This window comes from Carettochelys insculpta, chromosome 4 (genome assembly GCF_033958435.1).
Source record: "Carettochelys insculpta isolate YL-2023 chromosome 4, ASM3395843v1, whole genome shotgun sequence".
Lineage (NCBI taxonomy): Eukaryota > Metazoa > Chordata > Testudines > Carettochelyidae > Carettochelys > Carettochelys insculpta.
Window position 1 is genome coordinate 59,629,172 of NC_134140.1, and position 24,462 is coordinate 59,653,633.

The following is a 24,462-nucleotide window of genomic DNA, read 5'->3' on the forward strand; positions in this document are numbered from 1 at the left end:
TCATGGACGCCATCGTGAGTAGTCCCACTAACTACCTTTCTGTGAACAATCAAGCTGAGGTCTGAAAGTTGACAGGGAGCAATTCTATCAGCCCAGGTGAAAGTACATAAAGCTTGTCACCTCAGGTCTCAGGTTCATACCTGGCATATGTAGTAGAGACCAGAATTTGCTACCACCCTTAGGTGGTAAAATAAGTTGTTAAGTTCCAATTACCAGTGGACAGCTGTGCACATCCTACCTGGCCTTGTATTTATTAGCAAGCTTTGGAAAAAGCAGATTGACCCTCCCAACCCCAGAAATGCTCAGAGCAGCAGAAAACTGAGGCCCACTGGAGAAAGTGCTCATTTCAGGACAACAGATGTAATTGAGGAAAGAGGGTGGCACCCTCACTTTATGCATTGCTTTCCACTGCACTGCAGCAGTAAACATGGAAACTGAAAGAATATTAATGACTGATGCACAGGATGCCTGCATTGTGCCTGTAGAAACCACTGCCAAGCTTAGGGTTGAAAACCGGGGAGGCAGAGAGGAATTGCACCTAAGACAACCAGTGGAGGCATTCTGCCAGTGGAGAACTTGTGTGGCACGGTTACCTGAAGGGCCGCTGGGGATTGCACCTAGGAGCAGCTATTACTGCAGCATACAGGTGTTACTCAGGATGCAGAGTCTAGTCATTAAACATATCTGTCACCTGTCTAAGCTCTACAATCTCCTGCTTTGTCCTCTTTGGACTTTTCCCACATTTTGGTCTGACATCAGCCAGAGCATCACCATATGGTGCAAGGTCTGCTGGTCTGAGTCCTGGGCCGAGAGCTCCCACCTAGGACACCCAGACTCATTTCGCCTTTTTTAAGGAATCAAAGGACCTTTCCCCTCCTCTCAGGCTGGTGCCCAGCAATTACCACAAGTCTCCAATAACACCATTCTAGCTTAACCCCCCCCGCAACTTTGTTTTCAAGGAAAAGAGTGACAGGGTGAGTGGAAATAAATCACCACACTTCATACCAAAGTCAGAGGCTATTACAAGCCTCGCTAGGCAGGCAGAGAAGCTTCCTTGGATTTGCAAGTAAAGATTAAGTAAGAAAAGTCATGACCCTGCCTTTCCTTCCAATTAGTTTTCTTCTTGTCTCAGTGTCCTGCTCACACGCCTGTCCCCAGGTCCTGCTCCACTGAGAGTCCCTTTTCTATCAATCTATTCCACCTCTGGGCCTCACTGATTCCCACCTCCCACACATGCAGGTTACTCATCCATCAAACCTGCTTGGCCAGTGGGATTGATGTACTAACTTTCCTACCCCCTACATTAAACCTCTGTCTGCTCCAACTCTCTTTACCAGTTATCACTGGTTAATAATGTTCCAATCATGCTTTCAGTCTATTCCGTAGTTCACTTTGGGAACAGCAGCACAGACTGGCTATTTACGCCGATGTGTCAGCTAGTACTAGGCAGCTGGCAGCTTCAGACACCAGATACAAAAGTTTGAAATAGCATAGTATAGTCATAAACCCAGACATAAATGACATAACTAGGATGGTTGGTAGATAGCATTTCAGATGACTGCAACTTCATTTACCAAGTTTGGGTTTAGATTTGTGGTTTCAGTTATTCATCCACAACTTGTGTAGCTACCACTAGTTCCTGAATGAGTAATTTAAAAAAAAAAATAGGGCCAAGCCCTGGGATCTGTTCACAGCAAATGGGAGTAGGAGAGAGCCTGGACTGGAGAGGCTAGGGACAGAAAGCCTGCATCAGGAAGGTAACACAAGAACTAAGGGTCGCCAAAGAGAAGTTACTCACCGTAGTAACGGTGGTTCTTCGAGATGTGTCCCCGTGGGTGCTCCACCATGGGTGCTCCACCATAGGTGACGGCTTGGCCGGCGCCGCAGATCGGATCTTCCAAGCAGTTTCTGCCGGACCGCGCATGCGCCGGTACGCGCCGCTCCCTGGCGCGCTCCTGGCCATGTGCGCGATCCGGTCCCCGCCAGTTCCTCGACCAACCGCCTCGGTTGCCCCTGCAAAACACTAACAGAGATCCGAAGCGGGGAGGATGGGCGGGAAGTGGAGCACCCACGGGGACACATCTCGAAGAACCACCGTTACTACGGTGAGTAACTTCTCTTTCTTCTTCGAGTGTCCCCGTGGGTGCTCCACCATAGGTGACTACCCAGCAGTAACCCAGATAGGTGGTGGGTAATCGGATTATGTGCAGCTGGTCCCCGAGAGGACCGCTGCAGAGAGACGGGTATCCTCTTGGAATACCCTGTGAAGGGCGTAATGCTTGGCGAACGTGTCGTAGGATGACCAGGTCGCCGCTCTGCAAATGTCTTTCAATGCAACGCCCTTGAAAAAGGCTGTTGATGCTGCCACCGCCCTGGTGGAATGAGCCCTGGGAGTGGCCGACAAAGGAGTCTTTCTGAGCTCGTAGCACATTTTTATGCAGGATACAATGTGCTTTGAGATTCTCTGCGATGAGAGACCTTCTCCTTTAGATTTGGGAGCGAGGGAGACCAGGAGTCTATCCGATTTTCGGAAGGACTTGGTCCTGTCTACGTAGAAGGCTAGCGCCCTCCTCACATCCAGGAGGTGTAGGCGCGCCTCTTCGCTGGAGTTATGAGGCTTTGGATAGAACGAGGGTAGAACAATAGGTTCATTGATGTGAAACTCGGAAGAAACTTTGGGAACAAAGGCTGGATGCAGCCGTATGGTTACCGCCTCCTTGGAAAAGACAGTGCAGGGTGGCGTTGCCATGACTGCCGCAAGCTCGCTCACCCGACGGGCTGACGTAATTGCAAGAAGAAAGGTCGTCTTTACTGTAAGGAGGCGAAGGGGAACCGTGGCCAAGGGCTCGAACGGTGGTCCCATGAGTGTGGTAAGCACCAGGTCCAAGCTCCACGAAGGTGGAATCGGTTTCCGAGGGGGGTATAGGTTTACCAACCCTTTGAGGAACCTGGTAACCATAGGGTGGGCGAACACCGTGTGCCCTCCCTCCTCATGTCTGAACGCCGAGATGGCGGCCAGGTGGACCTTTAACGAGGATAGCGAGAGTCCTGCTCTCTTGAGGTCCAGTAAATACTCTAGAATTGTAGGTATAGGCACCGAAAGGGGGGCCAGCTGCTTGGTAGAACACCAAACCATGAAGCGAGTCCATTTTTGTTTGTAGGTTTTCCTAGTGGAAGTCCTCCTGCTACTTTCTAGGACTTGCTGTACTTCCACTGTGCATGTGCTCTCTAGGGAGCTGAGCCATGGATTAGCCACGCTTGCAGTCGCAGGCTTTGGGGGTGCGGATGCACTATGGACCCCTGGGCTTGCGTGAGCAGGTCCGGCGCCACCGGAAGAGGCATCGGTGGGCGGTCCGACAGGCGCAGGAGTAGGGGGAACCATGGTTGGCGATCCCATGTTGGGACTATCAGGATCATCCGAGCCTTGTCTCTCCTGGCTTTTTGCAGAACCTTGTGGATCAGCACTGCGGGGGGAAACGCGTAAAGCAGGGGGCCTCCCCACGGGATCGCGAACGCGTCCCCCAGGGACCCCCGGCCCAGCCCTGCTCTGGAGGAGAATCGTGGGCACTGTTTGTTGTGCTGAGTGGCAAACAGATCTATTTGGGGAAACCCCCATGCGTGGAAAATAGGCCGTAGTAGATCGGGACGGATCTGCCACTCGTGGGTGAGCGCAAAACGTCTGCTCAACTGGTCTGCCTTCACGTTGTGCGTGCCCGGCAAGTAGGAGGCTCTCAGGATTATATCGTGGGCGATGCACCAGTTCCATAGGCGGATTGCTTCCGCGCATAAGGTACGGGATCGAGCTCCTCCTTGCCTGTTTATGTAAAACATGGTGGAGGTATTGTCTGTACTGATCCCGACGACTTTGCCTTGTATACGGTCTCGAAAGTGTTTGCAGGCGTTGAACACTGCTCTGAGCTCTAAAACATTGATATGCAGAGACTGTTCCGTGGGTGACCACAGTCCTTGAGTCACCTCTTCGCCCATGTGCGCTCCCCACCCTATGAGGGAGGCATCCGTGGTGAGGAAAACCGATATTTGCGGCTGATGGAAGGGTACCCCTGTTAGCAAGTTCCCGGGGTTTACCCACCATTGCAGGGATTCGCGCACCCCAGGTGGGGGCGACACCACCCTGTGAACGGTGTGTACTGCCGGCTTGTATACACTTGCCAGCCAATGTTGCATGCCGCGCATGTGCAACCTGGCGTTCTGTACCACAAACGTAGCCGCTGCCATGTGGCCCAGCAGCTGCAAGCACGTCAAGACCGGCACCGTAGGGCTGAAGGTGATGACCTGCACGAGGGAACCGATGGCTCGAAAGCGAGCCTCTGGAAGGTATACTCTCGCCGAGACTGAGTTTATGCGAGCCCCTATGAACTCTATGTCCTGTGAGGGGTCTATCTTTGATTTTGCCATATTGATAACCAGGCCAAGTGCGGAGAACGTGTTTGCTGTGACGCGTATCATGCGGAGAACCTCCCTTTTCGAGGTCCCTTTGAGCAGGCAGTCGTCCAGATACGGGAAAATAAACACCCCCTGTCTGTGCAGGTAGGCTGACACCACTCCCAAGGTCTTGGTGAAGACTCTGGGGGCCGAGGAAAGGCCAAACGGCAGGACCTTGTATTGGAAGTGTTCGTTGCCCACCATGAACCGGAGAAAACGTCGGTGAGCCGGATGAATGGTTATGTGGAAGTACGCGTCTTGTAGATCGAGGGCTGCGAACCAGTCTCCATCGTCCAGTGCTGTAAGGATGGAGGCAATAGTGATCATCCGAAAACGTTGCTTGCGCAGATACCTGTTGAGGCCACGAAGGTCTAAGATGGGCCTCCAGCCTCCTGTTTTTTTCTCCGTCAGGAAATACCGAGAGTAGAACCCTTTCCCTTGCAGTTGCTCCGGCACCTTTTCCACCGCCCCTATGAACTCTAGGTGGGCCACCTCCTGCCTGAGCCTGGCTACATGGGAGGCCTCCTGGGGGTGGGGCTTGGGCGGGGGTCGCGGCGGCGGGAGCGACTGGAAGGGGATGGCGTACCCCGTGGCTATGATCTCCAGCACCCATTTGTCTGTGGTGATCCTTTGCCACTGGTCGTAGAATGGTCGGAGGCGATGGTGAAAAAGTCGTTTCGGATGATCTTGTGCAATGGTGGTGATGGCGCAGCCCTGGATTTGTATGTCAAACTTGTGGCCTTTGGCCCCGCCCCGAGGACGTACGGCCCTGTTGTGAGCGTCGCCTGGGGGTTCTGTACTGCTGGTGCTGCTGATGCCGCCCTTGCTCGTAACCCCTGTGATACTGGGGGCGCTGTTGCTGGTATTGGTACCGCCTTTGCTGTGGGTAGTACCTTTTCTTTGAGTATGGAGGGGTGTAAATCCCCAGGGTCCTGAGTGTGGCTCTTGAGTCTTTACTGGAATGAAGGACCGAGTCAGTTGATTCAGCAAACAGCTTCTGCAAGTCGAAGGGAAGGTCGATTATCTTCGCCTGCAGATCTCTCGGTATGCCCGAGGTCTGGAGCCAGGACTCCCGTCGCATCACCACTGCAGTTGCTGTGGAACGTGCTGCCGTGTCCGCAACGTCCAAAGCAATCTGAACTTCCATCCTCGCAGCCGCGTAGCCCTCTTGCACTATGGCCTTGAGGACCGGCTTTTTGTCCTCTGGAAGCGAGTCCATGAGGGAAGTTAATCTGGCATAGTTGTCGAAATTATGGTTCGCCAAGTGCGCTGCATAATTTGCCATTCGCAAGGTTAAAGTGGAGGAGGAGTAGACCTTTCTGCCGAACAGCTCTAGCTTCTTGGCATCTCTGTCCATTCCCCCTGTTTTAAATTGAGATGTTTTTAATCTTTGCTGCGAGGACTCCACCACCAAGGAGTTTGGCTGGGGGTGGCTAAACAAGAACTCCATGCCCTTCGCCGGCACGAAGTATTTCTTATCCGCTCTCTTTTGGACAGGCGGAATAGTTGCCGGGGTCTGCCATATGGTAGTGGCGGACTCCAAGATCGCTTCATCAAGCGGGATTGCTACTCTGGAGGAGGCCGGGGAGCTCAAATTTTTAAGGAGCTTATGATGTTTCTCTTGCACTTGTGCTGTCTGGATGCCTTGCGTGAAAGCTACCCTCTTAAACAGCTCCTGAAACTGTTTGAGATCGTCCTTGGGATGGACGTCCCCTAAAGCCGTGGCCTCATCCGGGGAGGAAAACGAGGAACCGCTGGGGTACATTTCTTTGGACCCTTCCGGTTCTTGATGGTGATGGTGCGCCCTCTCGCTGGAGGTTTGCGAGGGAAAATCTCGTGGGTCCACGGCCAGCCCCCCCTGGGATGCTTGAGTCTCCGTCCCCGATCGCGATTGCCCTCGGGGGTACGAGGTAATATGTGGGGATCTCCCCCTGGTAGATTGCCGATGGTGTCCATGCCCCGCGTGGAGGGGACGACCATGGTAGTATAGGCACTGTTCCTGGGAAGGTGACCTTGACCACTCCCTTTGCACGTACCCTGTGTGTCTGGGAGAGGGGGATTGTCGAGACACTGGAGAGAGCGATTTTGCATAATAGTCCAGCGATTCAAATCCCAGGAAGGGCGAGGGGGGTGCCAGCCATGGGGAGGCTGATTGCAGGAAAGGAGAAGGGGGCTCCGGGTAGGCTAGGGGGGGCCCCTGCCTTCTGGTTGGAGTCTGCAACATGAGCGGAGGGCTGTGAGAGAAGAGCTCCACAGCCCTGTCTGGAGAGGGGCTGCAATGCCTCCTCTTGTGTGCAGCCTTCCCCCTCCCTTGAGGAGGTAACTCCGCCCCCTGATGGGCGGGGGATCCCGGCCCCGTCGGCACCGTGCTAGGCACGCTCGAGGGCGGTGCCACACGTGCGGAGTCCTTGTGCGCCTGCAGGCTACGTGCCTGCGCGCCCTGCACCGCCGGTTCCCCGGGGATCGGTGCCGCTGTCTGCGGTGCCGCTGGTACCGGCGCTTGCTTAGCCGCCGCCCTGCCTGCGGTGCGGGGCGGCTGGCTGATGATCGGAGGCTGAGCCGCTTCCACGTGGCTCTCCGTGCCGCCGCCGATCAGCTGTTGCTGCGGCTGGGGGCTGCTCGCTCCTCCCGTCCCGCTCACTGTTACTGCCGGCAGGGATCGGGTTGGAGAAACTTTCCTCCGTTTTTGCGCAGATGGAGTGAGGGAGGCAGCTTTCCTTCTAAGGGCCCCGGAGGGTCCCTCCTGCTGCGGCCGCTCCGGCACGTCTGGCTGGAGGGCCTTGTCAAGAAGCAGCAGTTTAATTCTCATCTCCCTGTCTCTCCGTGCTCTGGTCGTTAACTTTGCACAGAAGGCGCATTTTTGTGCCACATGGGACTCCCCCAGGCACCTTATGCATAGACTGTGCCCATCGGACACTGGCATCGCCTCTCGGCAGGACTCACATTTTTTAAAGCCTGAGGCGGACATTGTTGGTGAGTCTTTGAGTTTGCTTGTGGGTACTTAGCACTTCTTTGTGCTGTTTCCCCGTCCGATGGCCTGCCTCCGCAGGAGGGCTGATGGCCCTAGCTCCCGGCCTCCGGCGCTGGTTACTGGGACTGGCTTGAGCTGTCCCTCCGTAGCTTGTTTGTTGTTTGTTTTTTTTTTTTTTTTTTGCAAAATAACAACCGGTTACTTATGGTATCCTAAGAACTGAAAAACTTTAAAGAGAAAAACAAATAAAGTCGTTGAATACGCTATGTGGCTTTAGCCTAGTCGGATTCCGTCTGCAGCCGACGGCGGTTGAGAGGAACTGGCGGGGACCGGATCGCGCACATGGCCAGGAGCGCGCCAGGGAGCGGCGCGTACCGGCGCATGCGCGGTCCGGCAGAAACTGCTTGGAAGATCCGATCTGCGGCGCCGGCCAAGCCGTCACCTATGGTGGAGCACCCACGGGGACACTCGAAGAAGAAATTAAATTACTAGGTAGCAGATTTAAAATACAACAGAAACAAAAAACAACAACAACAAGGAAATACTTTTCACATAACACACAGTCAACCTGTGGAACTCCTTTCCAGAGGATGTTGTTAAGGCCAAGACTATAACAGGGCTCACAGAAAGAATTAGATAACTTTAAGGATGGTAGGTCCATCGGTGGCTATTATCCAGGATAGGCATGTATAGCATCCATAGGTTCTGGTTTTTCAGAAGCTGGGAATGGGTGATGGATGGATCACAGGACTGTTATTTGTTTGGTTCATCTTTCTGGGGCACCTGGCCACTCTCAGAAGACAGAATACTGGGCTAGATGGACCTTTGTTTTGACCCAGTGTGGTGGCTCTGATGTTCAAATACACTCTAGACAGTGTTATCTTGGACATGCATTCTCTACACAATGTGGAGCCCCTTTAAAAAGGAAGTCAACGTGGGATGGGATGAGGAGCTTGGAGTAGCAGCTGTGGAAGCACAGGGCAGGCACAGAAGCACAGCACCCTTATAAAGATTATATGAGGCTAGGAGCACAGACACTTGGCTCATCCCACAGGGAAACCAGCCTCACTCATGTGACAAAATAACTTGAGAAAAACTGCAAAAACCACCTTATGGAGACTTCCACCTCCTTAGCTTCTCCTTATCATGAGAGTTAACGATCTACTCTTGAGCTATCTACTGAAAACCAGTAAAGCTAACTAATCACAGTAACTAATTATATGATTTTTCCCCCGTGGAGAAAAGGCAAATTTTTAAAATCTCTCTTCACTCACCTATTGGTTGACCAATCCATCTCACTGTTTTTGTTCTTCTTCTTTGATCTCTTTCCACTTTGTCTATAACTATCTTTTAATGAAAAAAACAGCAGTCATGTAGCACATTTAAGACTGACAAAATAATTTATTGGGTGACGAGCTTTTGTGAGACAGGCCCACTTCTTCGGATTTGAAGAAGTGGGTCTGTCTCTTGAAAGCCCATCACCTAATAAATTATTTTGTTAGTCTTAAATGTGCTACATGACTGCTGTTTTGTTTTAATAGAATACAGACTAACAAGGCTACTTCTCTATTACTATCTTTTAATGAAGGGCCCAGAAATGAATACGCCATTCCAGGTGTCGTCACAAAAGAGCAATAAGGAGAAGGCCTGCTGTGATCTCTCCTCTGAAACATCTCTACCTATGCATCCCAAAATTGCATTCGACTTTTCCTATGTTCACATATTTCAAATGTTTGTCTAATTTGCTGCACTCTGTCATGCTAAGGTCTCAGTCAGCATTATTTCCTCTCCAGTTTATCCCTCCTAGCTGTTAGCTGGGCTTTGCATTATTTTACACACTTCCTCTAATAGACAGTGATGTCATGAAGCTTAGCTAACATGTGTAGCACTTTGTAATTAACAGATACAAGCTACTGTAAAAAGGTGAAAGTTAGTATATTTTCATACAAAGATCATAGAAACATAGAACACTAGGACTGGAAGGGACCTTGAGAGGTCATTGAGTCCAGTTCCCTGCCCTCTTGGCAAGACCAAGCATTGTCTAGATCATCCCTGATAGGTGTCTGTCTAACTCCAGTGACGGAAATTCCACAACCACCCTAGGTAACTTATTCCAGCGTTTAACCACCGTGACAGTTAATAAGTTTTCCCTAATGTCTAATCTAAATCTCCCTTGCTGCCGTTTAAGCCTATTGCTCCTAGTCCTATCCTTAGATGTCAAGGGCTACAGCTACACGTGAAGCCTACTTCGAAGTAGCTTATTTCGATGTAGCGACATCGAATAACGTCTACACGTCCTCCGGGGCTGGCAACGTCGATGTTCAACTTTGACGTTGCGCAGCACCACATCGAAATAGGCACAGCGAGAGAACGTCTACACGCCAAAGTAGCACACATCGAAATAGGGATGCCAGGCACAGCTGCAGACAGGGTCACAGGGTGGACTAGCGCTTCCGGGGCAACAGCTAGTCACTCCCTTAAAGGGCCCCTCCCAGACACACACAGCCTGCACAACACGCGGTCTGAAGAGCCATAGGCACACAGACCTCGGGCGACGCAGGCATGGACCCCCAGCAGCAGCAGCAGCCGCCAGAGGTCCACCCAGCCCTCCTGGCAGGAGCAGGGCTTGCCCTGATCCATGCCATGCGGGAGGCAGCTGAGCACCTCCTTGCCACACCGGAGGAGGAGCGGCCCCCAAGGGAGCAGGGCTCAACCCCCAACCCTGCAGCACCCCAACCCCCCCCCGCCTCACACGCCGCCGCCTGTGGAGCTACCCCACCAGCACTGACTGGTGGGAGCGGCTGGTGCTTGAGGAGTGGGACGACGACCACTGGCTCAGGAGCTTCAGGATGAGCCGGCAGACATTTATGGAGCTGTGCCAGTGGCTCACCCCCGCACTCAGGCACCAGGACACCGCCATGCGGCGTGCCCTCCCAGTGGAGAAACGGGTCGGCATCGCTGTCTGGAAGCTGGCCACTCCAGACAGCTACCGATCCGTGAGCCAGCAGTTTGGCGTTGGCAAGGCCACCGTCGGGGCTGTCCTTATGGAGGTAAGAGGACCCACGGGGGGGGAGGGCAGGGGGGCCCTGGCAGGGCAGGGCAGGGCCACGCACACCCTGCTCACCCTTCATTGGTGCTCTCCCATGTGCTTTCCCTGCAGGTCGTGTGTGTGCCATCAACGCCATGCTCCTCCACAGGCTCGTGAGGCTGGGGGACCCAGATGCCACCATCGCGGGCTTTGCCACGCTGGGCTTCCCCAATTGCTTCGGGGCTCTGGATGGGACTCACATCCCCATCCCCGCCCCGCAACACAGTGGGGGACGATACATCAACCGCAAGGGCTACCACTCAGTGGTCCTCCAGGCCTTGGTGGACAGCCGGGGCAGTTTCCAGGACATTTATGTGGGATGGCCTGGCAGCACCCACGACGCCTGGGTTTTCCGGAACTCAGGCCTGTGCCGCCGGCTGGAGGCGGGGACCTACATCCCCCAGCGGGAGATCCCTGTGGGGGACACCACCATGCCCCTCTGCGTCATCGCAGATGCGGCCTACCCCTCCGGCCCTGGCTCATGCACCCGTACACGGGGCATCTCTCTGCTAGCCAGGAGCGCTTCAACCAGCGCCTGAACCACGCGCGCCAGGTGGTGGAGCGCTCATTTGGCCGCCTCAAAGGGCGCTGGAGATGTCTCCTGACCTGCCTGGATGCAGGCCCCAACAACATCCCCCAGATTGTGGGTGCCTGCTGCACCCTGCACAATTTGGTGGAGAGCAAGGGGGAGACCTTTTTTCAGGGCTGGGCTGTGGAAGCCGGCAGGGGTGACGTGCAGCCACCCGCTGCCCCCAGTCGCCAGGTGGACCCCGAAGAGACCCGGGTCCGGGAGGCCCTGCGGGCCCACTTCGAGGAGGCCGCGGGGTGAACTCTGCCAGGCCCCCCACTGCGCCCCCCCCACTTCCTCCACAACACTCCCTGCCCCTACGCCCACACCACGGAGCTCCCAACAGCACCCCCCCACACTTCTCCTGTACAAATGACAGCACGCACTTGTGGCTAAAATTAAACTGGTTTTTCTTTTAGAACTGTTTTTTTGTAACTATAATTAAAACAAGAACAAACTATATACAAGACATCTTTAACAAAAGTAATCTGTACAAATGAAACAATAATAATAAAAAGTTTGCATATAATAATATGGGTCTGTTGTTCAATAAAAAGAAAACCAGGTATGATAAGGAAGGGGAGAACTATTTACATGGGGGGGGGACGGGGCAAAGGGGGGCACAAATATAAATGAAACTGTCCATCATAGTCATTTTGTGGAAATTAACTATATACAAAGGGGGGGGCCACGTCCTGGGCCCCACACCCCTAAAGTCCGGCACTGGGGGTGGGCGGCCAGGAGCCCTGCCTCGGCCGCAGCCCTGTCCGGGGCTGGCTGGGGGCCGGGCGGACCGGAAGATACGTCCGGCGACTCTCAGCTGGCCCCAGGTGTCCCTCGGCGGTCCGGCCCTCGGTGGCGGGTGGCGGGGCGACGGCGTCACGACGAGCGGAGCAGCGGGTGGCGCGGCGCGTGGAGCGGGCAGGGCGGGCACTGCGGCAGCCGGTGCGGCATGGGGGGCCAGGTAGTCCACGAGACGGTTGAATATCTCCATGTAGGCCCCCCATGCCTCTTGGAGCCAGGCCAGCGCCCGCTCCTGCAGGTGGAGGCGGCGTTGCTCCACCCGCAGATGCTGCTCCGCGACCTCCAGCTGCCAACAATGGATGGCCAGCAGCTGGGGGTCTGTCGCCGCTGTGTGGTGTTGTGGGGTCCGCCATCTTGCCCGCCGTGGGGCCGGTCATTGCTCTGCCGAGGGGCTGGCCTGGAGCGATGGCCCCGGAGGGGATTCCGGGACCACTGAAGCCTCGCCGGCGCTCTCCGGTCCTTCCGATGGTGCAGCTGCGGAACACAGGAGCGGGGGAAGAAGAGTGGAGACAGGCATTAGTGTGGGCCCCAAGCCGGGGCCTTTGTCCCCCCAGCCCTGTGCTGCAGGTTCCCCATCCCCGTCCCCGGGAGATGCTGCTGTGATGGGGTTCATGGGTCCCCCTGCACTACACCCCATCCCCTGGCGGGAGTGACTCTCACTTCACTCAGCAGGTATGACAGGAGGTTTCTTAGGCCACAGATGCCCAGTTTCTCCCAGAAGCGACAGTACAGCAGTCAGAGACAGTCCTTCCAACCCGTCCTGGGTAGAAGACCCCAAGGGGTGCCCCTCTAGGGTGTAGCTTTCCCCCTCCTCAGGCTGGCTGCCTTCCAGCTCTCCCTTCCCCTAGCCTCTACCTGCAGCCCCACCGATTCAAAGCCAGCTTGGCTCCTCCCACCTCTTTGTTCAGGGCAGGGGTGTCACCTGCCAGTTGTAGTCCCAGGATCATCCTTTGCCCCTGGGAAATATTCAGCTTGCTGCTCATATCTAGCCTGAGTCTCGCATTTGCACTCACCCCACTCCATCACATGCTGCTGCGGCTGCTGCTGCTGCGGAGTGTCCCACCCCCTCCTCCCGGGGGACCCTAGAGGTTGTGCTCCCCCCTGCCCCGGGGATGGGGCATGGCACTGTTGTGCTGGGGGGGGCAGGGGCTGATGCCCTCCTGTGAGGGACATGCCCCTGCTGTCCTTGGGGCCATGGCCATCTGGGCATGTGGAGGGCCCTGACCATATCTATTACCCCCGCTCCTCAACCCCAGGGGTGTACACCAGGGGGGTACATACCTGTAGGTCCACTCCCACGGTCGGGGGACACCCGGGGGGCGGACGCCCGGCTGCTGCTCCGGGAGGGGAGGACGATGTGCAGCCCCCGTCTCAGCGGAGGAGGAGTACCCCTCCTCCTCCTCCTCCTGCTGCGATGCCCCGGGGGGTGGGCTCCAGGGGGGGTCCCCGGGGTGCGGGGCTTACCTCTGGGGCGGACTCCAGCTCCGGGGCCTTCTGGGGCTCCTCAGCTGAGGTATCAAGAGTGGCCGGAGGAGAGGAGGTGTGCTGGGGGCCCAGGATGTCCCTGAGCTCCCTGTAAAAGGGGCAAGTGACGGGGGCAGCCCCAGATCGGCCGGCCGCACCCCGGGCCTGGGCGTAACCCTGACGCAGCTCCTTCACTTTATTCCGGACATGGTCTAGAGTGCGGGCAGGGTGACCCCGGGCTGCCAGGCCCTCGGCCAGCCGAGCGAACGCATCCGCATTCTGCCTCTTGCTCCCCATTACCTGGAGCACCTCCTCCTCGCTCCAGAGCCCCAGCAGGTCCCGCAGCTCAGCCTCCGTCCAGGAGGGGCCCTGCTGCCGCTTGCTGCCCTGGCTCCCCTTGGGGGGCTGCCGTGCGGCCATGAGGTTGGTTGGGGGTTGTTGGGGCTGCTCAAGAGCATGCAGGCTGGCCGCGTGTCTGGGCTGCCGCCTGCATGCTCTCTCAGCTTCCTGCACAGAAAGGGAGGGGGAGGGGACCTTTAAGAGGCCGCTCCACGCGGCCACCATTGAGCTGAGGGGCTGGAGAGAGAGCATCTCTCAACCCCCCAGCTGATGGCCGCCATAGAGGACCCCGCAATTTCGATGTTGCGGGACGCGCAACGACTACACGGTCCCTACTTCGACGTTGAACGTCGAAGTAGGGCGCTATTCCCACCCCCTCATGGGGTTAGTGGCTTCGACGTCTCGCCGCCTAACGTCGATGTTAACTTCGAAATAGCGCCCGACACATATAGCCGTGACGGGCGCTATTTCGAAGTTAGTGCCGCTACTTCGAAGTAGTGTGCACGTGTAGACACAGCTATGGAGAACAATTTTTCTCTCTCTACCTTGTAACCCTCTTTAAGGTACTTGAAAAGCACTATCATGTCCCCTCTAAGTCCTCTCTTTTCTAAACTAAAGGTCAGTTCTTTCAGTCTTCCCTTATAGCTCATGTTGTCTAGACCTTTACTCATTCTTGTTGCTTGTCTCTGGACCTTCTCCAATTTCTGCACACCTTAAACCAAAGCTGAAAAATGTGTTAGAAATTTCATGGTTTCCTACTGTCCACTTAATTCCACCAGCTATTAAGCACAGGCCCTAAATAACACATTCCAAACTCCTGGTAATAATGACTAGAATGTTGATTAGTCATGCCTTGACTATAGTGTTGAATGCCCAAAAGCCATACAAATACCACAGCTTTTATAACATGTTTATGGCTTTCCTAACGGGATAAGATATTTTGTTGACAATTAATAGTACACAGCTAAAGCTGCCTCATACAAGCCTAGTAAAACAGAAAAATAAATCAAAACTGGTCGAGAAGGAATAATTTTTCCCCTTAGTTACGAGTTTCTCTAATGGTTCAAGAAAAATAGAAGGAACCTGGAGAAACAGTGTTGCAAAGGTATAAAGAATTTGGAAGTAGAAACCTCTCGGTACTTTATCCACTTTCCATTTTATATATTAATGGCTCAGAAAATCAAAAGGCTACAAAAAGTAAAACCTCAAAGTACAGAGCCACAGCTGAGAACACACATTAGGAAAGGTATGTACAAGTTGTAAGTCAACCACTGGAAAATCTTCAAGAAAAATGAGACCGATTAATTCGGCTTGTTTTAAAGACAAAAACTAAACAAGTACTGAGGTTCCAGCAATGTCTTATACTAAACCAGCATTTTCTATGAGATGAAGTAAACTAAGGAATGATATACCATCATACAATGAATAAAAATGATAAAAGTTGAGTCTGGCTCTCAGCAGTACTAGAGCTTCCTTTCTGCCTAACAGTTTTGTGAAGTCTTCAGAGGTTTTTCTTTGAAACGGAAGCAGTGACTTTGTCTTAGTCTCCTCTCCCCCATTAAATGGATCATTTTCACTTGCACTCTGTTTAAAGAGTCTAAATATAAAAACATCCTCCATGTTGTTTCCATGAATTCTATGGAGTTAATGCATCTCTTTTGCCTTTTCTTTTTCTCTCATGGTCTCTCTTTTTGAGCTCATATTGTGTTAGTGAAGGATGTCAGGTTGACAGCCCTGGAAACTAAAGTCGTATAATGACAGCTACAAGAGCACTGACTTTGTCAGCTTCCCCACATTGCTCTGACAACATGCCTCAAACCAGGGCTGGAGGGAGCGAGAGGGTAACTCCGCTTCCATTTTCATCCCACTATTGCCCTCTGGGAGAAAGTGACTATACCAAATAGTGTCAATTTTGTCATGTGCTATGGAGCTGGGGTCACCTGGCCTGAGCAAACTAGACTGAGACCACCAGCTCATTTCTCACAGTCCAGTGACTGCCTTCAGCTGGTAACAGCTACTTCTGCCCTAGGATAGATTTGAACTGGTGATCTAGTAGCAAAGGGAGCTGTAACGCTTTACTAACCCCATTCCCTCACCACTTTTTATTTCTTTTTAACACAGAGCAGGGTTTTGGACTGATTTTAATTTTTGCCTAATAAGATAAAGAATAATGAGGACTCTCCTATGCCGATTTAAAAAAAAAATTATGAAGGGATCACACTGTATTAGCTAAGGACAAAGGCAAAAGACCTCTGTGTTTAATGATCTAATGCTCTGTCTCATTATTTCCTGACTTGGAACTCCCTCTTCCGGCTTCCCTTAGGATTACTCTTGTGCTTCAAACTAAACCAGAGCAGCACATTAAGAGTTTGCTAGGAAACAGAAAAGAAACATTTAGCACCCTTACTGAAAAATTAAAGGTAACAGAAATTATGGCAGAGTGCAACAGTCTGACACCTACCCAAGTAAACAAAGCTGGAGGTATTTATAAATTGTCTTCCAAAATGGGCTGGTGACTTGTAAGAGCATGTGGAGAAAGAGATACAAAGGAAAAGCTCATGTATGTTGTTGAGCGTGAAGCTAAAAGTACGAAATGAGCCAAGGCGGCACACTAACATACTTGTATTATCATCCAGAGCATTAATGAAGTGATAAAGACAAAGTGCATTGAGGTTGGGGGAAGGTGCTTTAATATACACTCTACAGGTTTTGGAAAATACACCTGAATATTCTAGGAAGATAAGACCCACACCACAGAATTTTGATATGGAACCAGACTTCAAGCCCTTTAGAGCTCAGAGGTGGTCAGTGTGATGTCCAAACACTGTTCCAACATGTTCCTGTCCAGGAAATTGGAACCATCAGCGATTACCTTCGTTTTAAATTTTGCCCACTCCTCAAATAGTTACTAGGACACTAGGATTTTGGGGTCTGATCTAAAACCACTGAAGCCCATGGAAAGACTATCCAGTTTCAATACTGTGTTTTAAGGAGCTGCTAACAAGGCGGACAGCTTCAAGCCCCAGCATTTTGTTTCAGAAAACTTGTTTTCGAGAAATTTCACGCTTTTGTGTTTTCAATCTGATTTGAATCACTTTCTGATCCGCCCCCTCTACTCCCAAAACTCAGGGTGTTTTGGTTCAGGACTGTCTCTAATAATTTAGTACATTCAAGAATACAAAAGATGGGAACATCCAGTACATGATGATAATGGGACTAGACTGTAAGAATACACTGTGAGGTATAGTTGAAAAGATGCTCCTGCTTGTTTAGGAAGCAGTTCTACAACTATGCATCGTTATCACCCCCTCCATCTAATTACAAGTGAGGGAGAAGAGGTGATATACGGAATCTTAATTAGAATGGAGGCAGCATTCGTAATGAATCATGACTGCTGAATGCTACTGAAATCAGAGAGAAATATATGACCATTTTTCAAGAGATGATTTGTTGCTTTCATTTTTTATGGTCACCAGCGGTTCAGTGTCTCGTAGCAATTTTTCCTTCCCAACAGGAAATCCTCTCAGATGCTCCCACAATCCCCTTGGGTCACATATTTTCCCCGTTTATTTGGCCCCTGTTATGGCAAACTCTGTTTGGGGGAGGGTGAAAACTTCAAGCTGGAGACGTAATTCATACAGGATTGTATGATATATAGCAGAATCAAGCAATATTGATGGAGTATCAGAGCAGGACCACTTTATGGTCCATTCCTTGTTGTGGGGAGGTGGACTGTGTACCTGAAGGACCTGGAGAGCTATGGCAGCGGGAGCTACAGCTCCTGGAGGAGTCATCCAAACTGGAGAGGTTAAAGGGTAGAGACCAGACAAATTTGGATCACCTCTCCCCAGGTAAAAGGGATTGGCTTAGGGTTAACACTATCCAATAAAAAAAAAAAAGTTACAGGAACATCTACAAAGAACCCTACAACTACGCAAGGCTTGGGAGGAGTTGGCAATCTGCACAGATTGAGTATGAAGCACAGTAGAGAAAGTTGAAAGGAAGCTGCCCCACAGATGACCCTTCTCTCACCCAGGACAGCCACCCAGTTTGGTATGTGGGAAACAGCACAGACTGCAGCAGAGATGAAACAGTACAAGCTTGCAGTTTTGGGCTTGTGTGCAACCAGATGGAGACAATCTGGGCAGCTACACCTGGCAACAGGTGAAACCCTCATCTACTCAGGGCATGAAGAAGAGGGCACGTCACACACAGAAGGCGTGGGCTTGATGTTATCAGGAGAGGCATCTGGCGTTTTAATAGAGAGGACAGCAGCAGCATCACAGCGAGATTCTATACCAAAGTGCAAAAAGTACTAATTGTTCAGAATTAGGCACCAACCAACGAAGCAGCTGAGGAATGTAAAACAGACTTCTTTGAGAAACTACAAAGTGCGGTGAACCAGAAAGCAAAGAAGAATGTGTTGATTTTGATGGGCAACTTCAATGTGAAAATCAGAAGCATAAAAACAGGCAGAGAGCAGACCATGGGAAAAGGCAGCCTAGGCAATGTGAATGAAAATGGAGAGTGCTTCAGTGACTTTTGTTCCTTCAAGAGACTGGTGTTAGGTGGTAGTGCTTTTCCACACAGAAACATCCATAAGTTCATGTGGGTTTAACTGGACCACCAGTCAGAAAACCAGATCAATCACATCTGTATCAGCAGTTCTTTCATAAGATCTACGCAGGATATCCACACTAGAAGAGAAGCAGATGTAGGTTCAGACCACCATCTGCTCATGACAAAACAAGTTCAAATTCAAGAAGTACACCACAAAAGTGCCCAAGCCGGGACTAAGACTCAGCACGGAGCAGCTGAAAGACAGAGACAAGAGCCGGTTTCAAAGTCGAACTGCCCAACAGATCTGCACTCTGACGAACCTCATCCCAAAAGATGCTACCATGGAACAAATCTGGGAACACAACAAAACAGCCTGGAAAGAGACCTGTGATAAAACATTGAGAAAGAGGACAAGGTGTCACAAAGAATAGATCACAGCAGAAGCTCTGAGGAAAATGAACGAAAGGACAGAAAAGCAGCCGTCAACAACAGCAAAACAAGAGCAGCCAAGGTGGAAGCTCAGGGACTGTATTCAGAAGCCAACAAAGAAGTTAAAAGGCTGTAAAATGGGAAAAAAAGAACTAGCTGTCACGGCGTACAGCGGATCAGCCAAGACAGCGTAAGGAGGGGCGTGTAATAATAGACTCAAATGAGCAGCTCAGTAGATGGAAGGTACACTTTGAAGAGCTACTAAATCACCCTGTCCACATGGCACCTCACGAGTTACCGCCTGCAAACACATCTCTGCAAATTAACAGCAGCAGACCTATAAAAGGGAAAACCAGAAAACTCACTGTCCATCTGAAAAGCAGAAGGCACCTGAGAAGCAATCAAAGTAGGTAGCGAGACATCAGTCAACGAGATGTATAACCTACTTGGGAAAATGTGGGACATCCTGATGTGACCAAATAGCAAGTCTCAGAGTGATCACAGAACAATCGCTTGAATGGAATTCATCCCTACCCCCCTGTACATAACCTTCAAAGACTTTGAATAAGCCTTCGAAAGCATTGACAGAGACACTTTCTGGAAACTGCTGCAACACAATGGCATCCTGTCCAAAATTATTAACCTGAGCTGTTCAACATACTAACTGCCAAGTGCGGGAGGGATAGCTCAGTGGTTTGAGCATTGGCCTTGTAAATCCCAAGTTGTGAGCTCAGTCCTTGAGGTTGCTCTTTAGAGGTCTGGACGAATATTTTCAAAAAGCCAGATCTGTCAGGGATGGAGCTTGGCCCTGGCAAGAGGGCAGGGAACTGCTCTCAATGACTTCTCAACATCCCTTCTAGCTCTGTGAGATATGATATATGAAGTTGTTCACAATTGTGCCTTGACAGAATCCTTCAGCATACTCTCAGGAGTGCGACAAGGGTGCCTATTGTCACCTTTCCTGTTCTTGGACTGGATTATGAACAAGACAACAGACAGGCATTCAGTGGACACTTTGCAAATAACTAGAGGATGCTGATTTTGCTGATGATGTCACCCTCCTTTCACAACAACATGAAAGCATGGAAGAAAAGGTCACAACACTAGACAAAACTGCCTCAGGTGACTGGACTGAGCATTAACAAGGTGAAGACCAAGACAATGAGGATCAACCAGTCCAACACCACCATCACCACACTGGGAGGGGATGACCTGGAAGATGTGGAGCAGAGAGGGACGAACAGACAAGGATATCAATGCCAGGATAGGGAAAGCAACAGCTGCATTCAAGACTCTCCATCCCATATGGAGTTCACAAATAATATCTGCAAAGATGAAACTGGGGATCTTCACCACAAAAGGTGGAGAGTGCGCTCTTGTATGGATTCGAGACTAAAAAGTCTGGCGTACTAAAAAAAAAATCTTCAAATCACAAGATACAGACATTCATAAACAGATGCCTGAGGTACATCCTTCATATCAAACGGCAAGACTTCGTCACAAATGTGGAGCTTTGGAACAGAGCAGGACAAGAACTAATTAATATTCAAATTAAGAGAAGAAAGTGGGAATGGCTAGGCCACACTCTCAGAAAACCATCCTCCAGCATAGTCCATCAAGCTCTCAAATGGAACCTGTAAGGATACACAAAAGAGGAAGACCTCATACAACATGGAGATGATCTCCTGAGATTGAAGGACAACGACAGGTACTCCTGAAGTCAGCTAGAAGTTTTGTCCCAAGACAGAGTGAAGTGGAGGACATTTGCAGATGACCTATACTCCACTTGGAATGCAAGGGTTTAAGTGGTAGTAGTATGAGAGCAGGGGATATCAGGCGTCAAAGAAGAGAGGAATAAAAAAGGAAATTGAAAAGAGGATAAAAGGAAATATCCCACTCATTGACGTGCCTTCTTCCCTCTTCTCTCAGCGGAGAAGAACTGAGTAAACTAACAGCAGTGAACTGTTTATCACATGTAGTGCTTATTGAACTTGTAACATGTGAAAAGATCACTAATTTAAGTTACATTTTCCGGAGTTTACATTCATTCCATTAATCTTTCACATGCGAACATACATGATCATGACTCTCAAAGTCATATCCTTTGTATACTGAACAAGGAACTGTGTTTGAGTAAATATTCTGCTGGCCCTCCCACTTGCTTACATTTTCACAGAACCATATTAAAGTGCTCCACAGGGTTGAAAGCAACTTCACATTTCTTACAGGTACTGTCCAATTCCAACCTGGGTCTCTGCCAGCTCTTTAAATAGCTCCCCGTTGGTTTTTGCCACCGCTTAAGCCAGCTCTTGCCAGAACTGCACACCAGGGCAGGGCCAGTGCAGGAACTTCCAACTCCCCTCCCTTGCCATGTGGTGAGCAGGTAAGTTGGCCATGCAGGGGAGGGGCAGGGTCTGTGGGATATTGCATGGGGCCCCGCCCTCCCCATGGGATGGCCCTGCCTTGGGGTGGGAGCGGGGGGATACCACTGCTCTCCCCAGCCCTTCATCCTCCTTCAGTTTTTTTTCCTTCAGAAAAACAACATAGGGCCTAGGTAGAAAAAAATGGCAGTGTCTGAGTGGGGAGAAGAGTGGGTCTGGGGGAAAGAGGTGACAGCATTTCTGAGGCAGAAATGGAGGAAATAAGGAAGGAACCAGAGATTTCCTTTCTTCTCCTCTGCCACTTCACAGTTCTGCACCCTCACCTGAGTCTGCTGCCCAGTGCCACAGGTACATCCCCACCTTCCTGCAGGCTCCTCAGCTGAGCCTGCAATCTTGTCTCCCTGCTGCCTCCAGCTGCTGTACCCCCTCCCTCTCCACCCTCTCAGACCTGGGAGCAGGAGGAGGTAGTAGAAGAAGCTTCCTCCCAACCTCAAGCCTGCTGGGGCCTCCCTCCCTTGGGGCCTTAGTGGGCTATGGGCAGGAGGACCCAGTGAAGGAGCTGCAGAGGAAGTTGGGAGCACCTGCTCCCAGGCAGGTTCTGGGCTCTCAGGACTCCATTCACACTAGGGTGAGACCAAGGCAGAGGAGAGCTCAGCTCACTACACTTTGCTGTCCTTCATGTACAAAGTGACCATATTTCCCTATGCCAAATACAGGACACCTGGTAAAATTGCTCAGAGTTCAGCGAGTTCAATGGAAAAATCAATCAGCCCTATGCCGTGCAAACGTTTGAAATAACATCATTTACTTAACACCCATTAAAAAAAGACGTACTACATTTGTATAACTAATAGGTAAAAAAAAAAATTAAAAATGTTTATTGACAAGTAGATGGTTACTGCTCATTAGCAGGGCCTGCCTGTCGGTCCATTGTCCCCCTAAAGGCCCACATAAATGTTTGGACTCCAGGCTCACAGGAGGTTAATCTGTCCTTGACTCTGTCCGATGGGCTCCAGAGGCTTCTCCTCCACAGGGAGCACAAGGGAAATGCAGGATTTAGCCCTGCCACTCCCAGCTGTTGCCCTGCAGTGAGGCACTGGGCAGGGGGGCTTCTGCCTTGCAGTGGTGGCCCTGGGCATAGGGGTTGCAGCTTTCCAGTGTAGCCAGGGGACCCCAGGCATGAGGGCTGTAGCCCCATGGGTGTCCTCCCTGACTGTGGAGGCAGCCGCCCCAGCCATGGGGCACCAGGAATACCGCCTGGCAGAGAAAGGGGCTGGCTCAGGGGTTGCTGCCCCAAGCAGTGGGGGCTCCCTGGTTGCCCCGCGGAGGAGGATGGGAGAGCTCCTCTGCAGCTGCCCAACATCGAGGGGCACCCTAGCTGTTCCATGCTGCGGGGTGCTGGGAACTGGCTGCCTCCTTGCTGCAGAGGACATCCCTGCCTGCCCTGTGTTGACAGCAAGTGGGGCTGCCATCCTGCAGGGGAGCTCCCAAACGCCAGCGGCATTTGCCCTGTGGGCGCTCCAGAGCCATGCGTGGGGTGCTCCCTGGCTGTCCCACGCCACGAGGCACCAGGAACAGGGTTACAGCCCTGGGGGGTGACTCCTGACTTCCCCAAGCTGCGTGACACCGGGAACAGGGATGCAGCCTCAGGGCTGAGGTTCCTGGCTTCCCCAAGCCACAGGGAGCCAGGGATGCGGCTGCAAGCCCTGTCTTGTGTACATGGGGGGTGTCTCCCTAGCTGGAGGGACAGCAAAAAGGATTGTGGAGGACACACTACCCCGACCATCTGCCCAACATATCCTCCCTTACCCTACGGCACGGCCCCTGATGGATCCTCTCCTGCTGCTGCCTGCACACCTGGCTGGTCAGTACCTGCTGCACATGCTCTCTGGCTGGCCCCTGGTACTTGCAGCTGTGACTGCCCTGACCTGGGGGAAGAGCCGCTCAGCAGGAGAAGTGAATACGGCACAATTAGCCCTTTTGTTAGAATAAGTCGGGACGCCTTTGTGGTGCCTGAAATACAGGACTGTCCCAGCCAAAACAGGACGGATGGTCACCCTATTCTTGTATGCAGTAGGACTCACTGGCTGCCTGTCCCCAGGAGGCAGAGAAGTAAAAGAGGTGGACAATCAGAATGGGAAATGCAAACAGCTTGACAGTAGTTTTTCCTGTGGACCTACAAAAGGCTCTGCAAGAGAGCAGTATATGCAGAAAACCCTAGTAGATGGTAGGTCTGAAAGCAGCAGTCCCTTCCTGCTCATAGGGTGCTCAGAGCTCCTAAAGGCTCCTAAGTCTCTTTGGTAGTTTTTAATTTTTTTCTCCTCTGCTTATAGCAAGCCCCCTCCTCTCAGGTTGGCTGTTACAGATCTGAAAAGCCAATGTACGTGTCCCGCAAACCCCCCCTCCCCATGTTACGCTGGGAAGCTCATGTGCCTATACAAGGCTGGCTTTAAAAATTGCATGAGGCTGAGGCTGGGAAGGCTGCTCAGGGTGGGCAGTGCTTTGCTTACCCTATTTTGAGCCAGGTGTACTGTCACGCTATTATTAGCTGGTCCTGAGTGCGCCTTAGTGTGTCAGTTTTCCCTCCTAGCTTTTAAATGCCACCAGCCTCTGCTGGGATGAAGTGGGTGTATCTCACATGACCAGTTTTCTGAGATTGCAGGGGCTGGCAGTGATGGTACTTGAGAGCTCTTTGTTTGCTCTTAAGAAATTCATAATGCCTTACTCAGCACAAATATACATATCACGGTGAATATTAATTTGCTCCCACAATGAGCTTCTGAGGTAAATATTTCTTTCTATTGTACAGCTAAAAAGGGAAGTGCTACCTGCATGAAATTCTGTTACACTCACAGCAAATACTCATGCTCTGTGGACAAAGGACTTAATCTTTTGTTGGTTTGTAGGGCCTTTTACCAGTGAAAGAGCCTTTCATAGTAATATCCTACTTAATCTCTATTTAACAGACTCCGAAACAGGATGCACGTGTGATGCATACAATGCTCACCGCTCTCCAAAAAGCAGAACTTTTCCTGCTGATCAGTCAGAATCAGGTCTTCTGGAGTACTCCAGCTTCTTCAGGGTGGTATTGGCAAAGCGTTGAGGTCTGGCAGGTCTGATCGTGGGGCTGTGTCCTGGAGCTGGTTTCCACAAACTTTCTTTTGAAGTCCAGTTGATATAGTGAAACTTGAGTCTTGCTTAGCTGTACCATAACCAATCATTTTCCTAAAATATTACTAACAATTTTCTAACCAGTTCTACCACATTGTAAAACAATTCTTTAACCAACCATAACCCACCCCCAAGGTTGATTTACACCCAGCAACACTAATTATACAACTGACAAAAATAATTAAAGGCAAGAGACGCACACACAAGTGGGGGCCAAAAAGACAAAACAAATGGGAATTTAACA

At 51.4% G+C, this 24,462-nt stretch overlaps 1 long non-coding RNA gene across 1 annotated transcript in view; it reads right to left on the reverse strand.

The window, feature by feature from the left end:
* LOC142012542 (uncharacterized) overlaps window positions 1–24,138 on the reverse strand; it is a 62,684-nt gene extending 38,546 nt beyond the window's left edge. The window contains exon 1 of the long non-coding RNA XR_012645390.1: window positions 24,055–24,138. This is a non-coding gene — a long non-coding RNA (uncharacterized LOC142012542). The remainder of the gene's footprint in view (window positions 1–24,054) is intronic.
* Window positions 24,139–24,462: the final 324 nt, after the last annotated feature.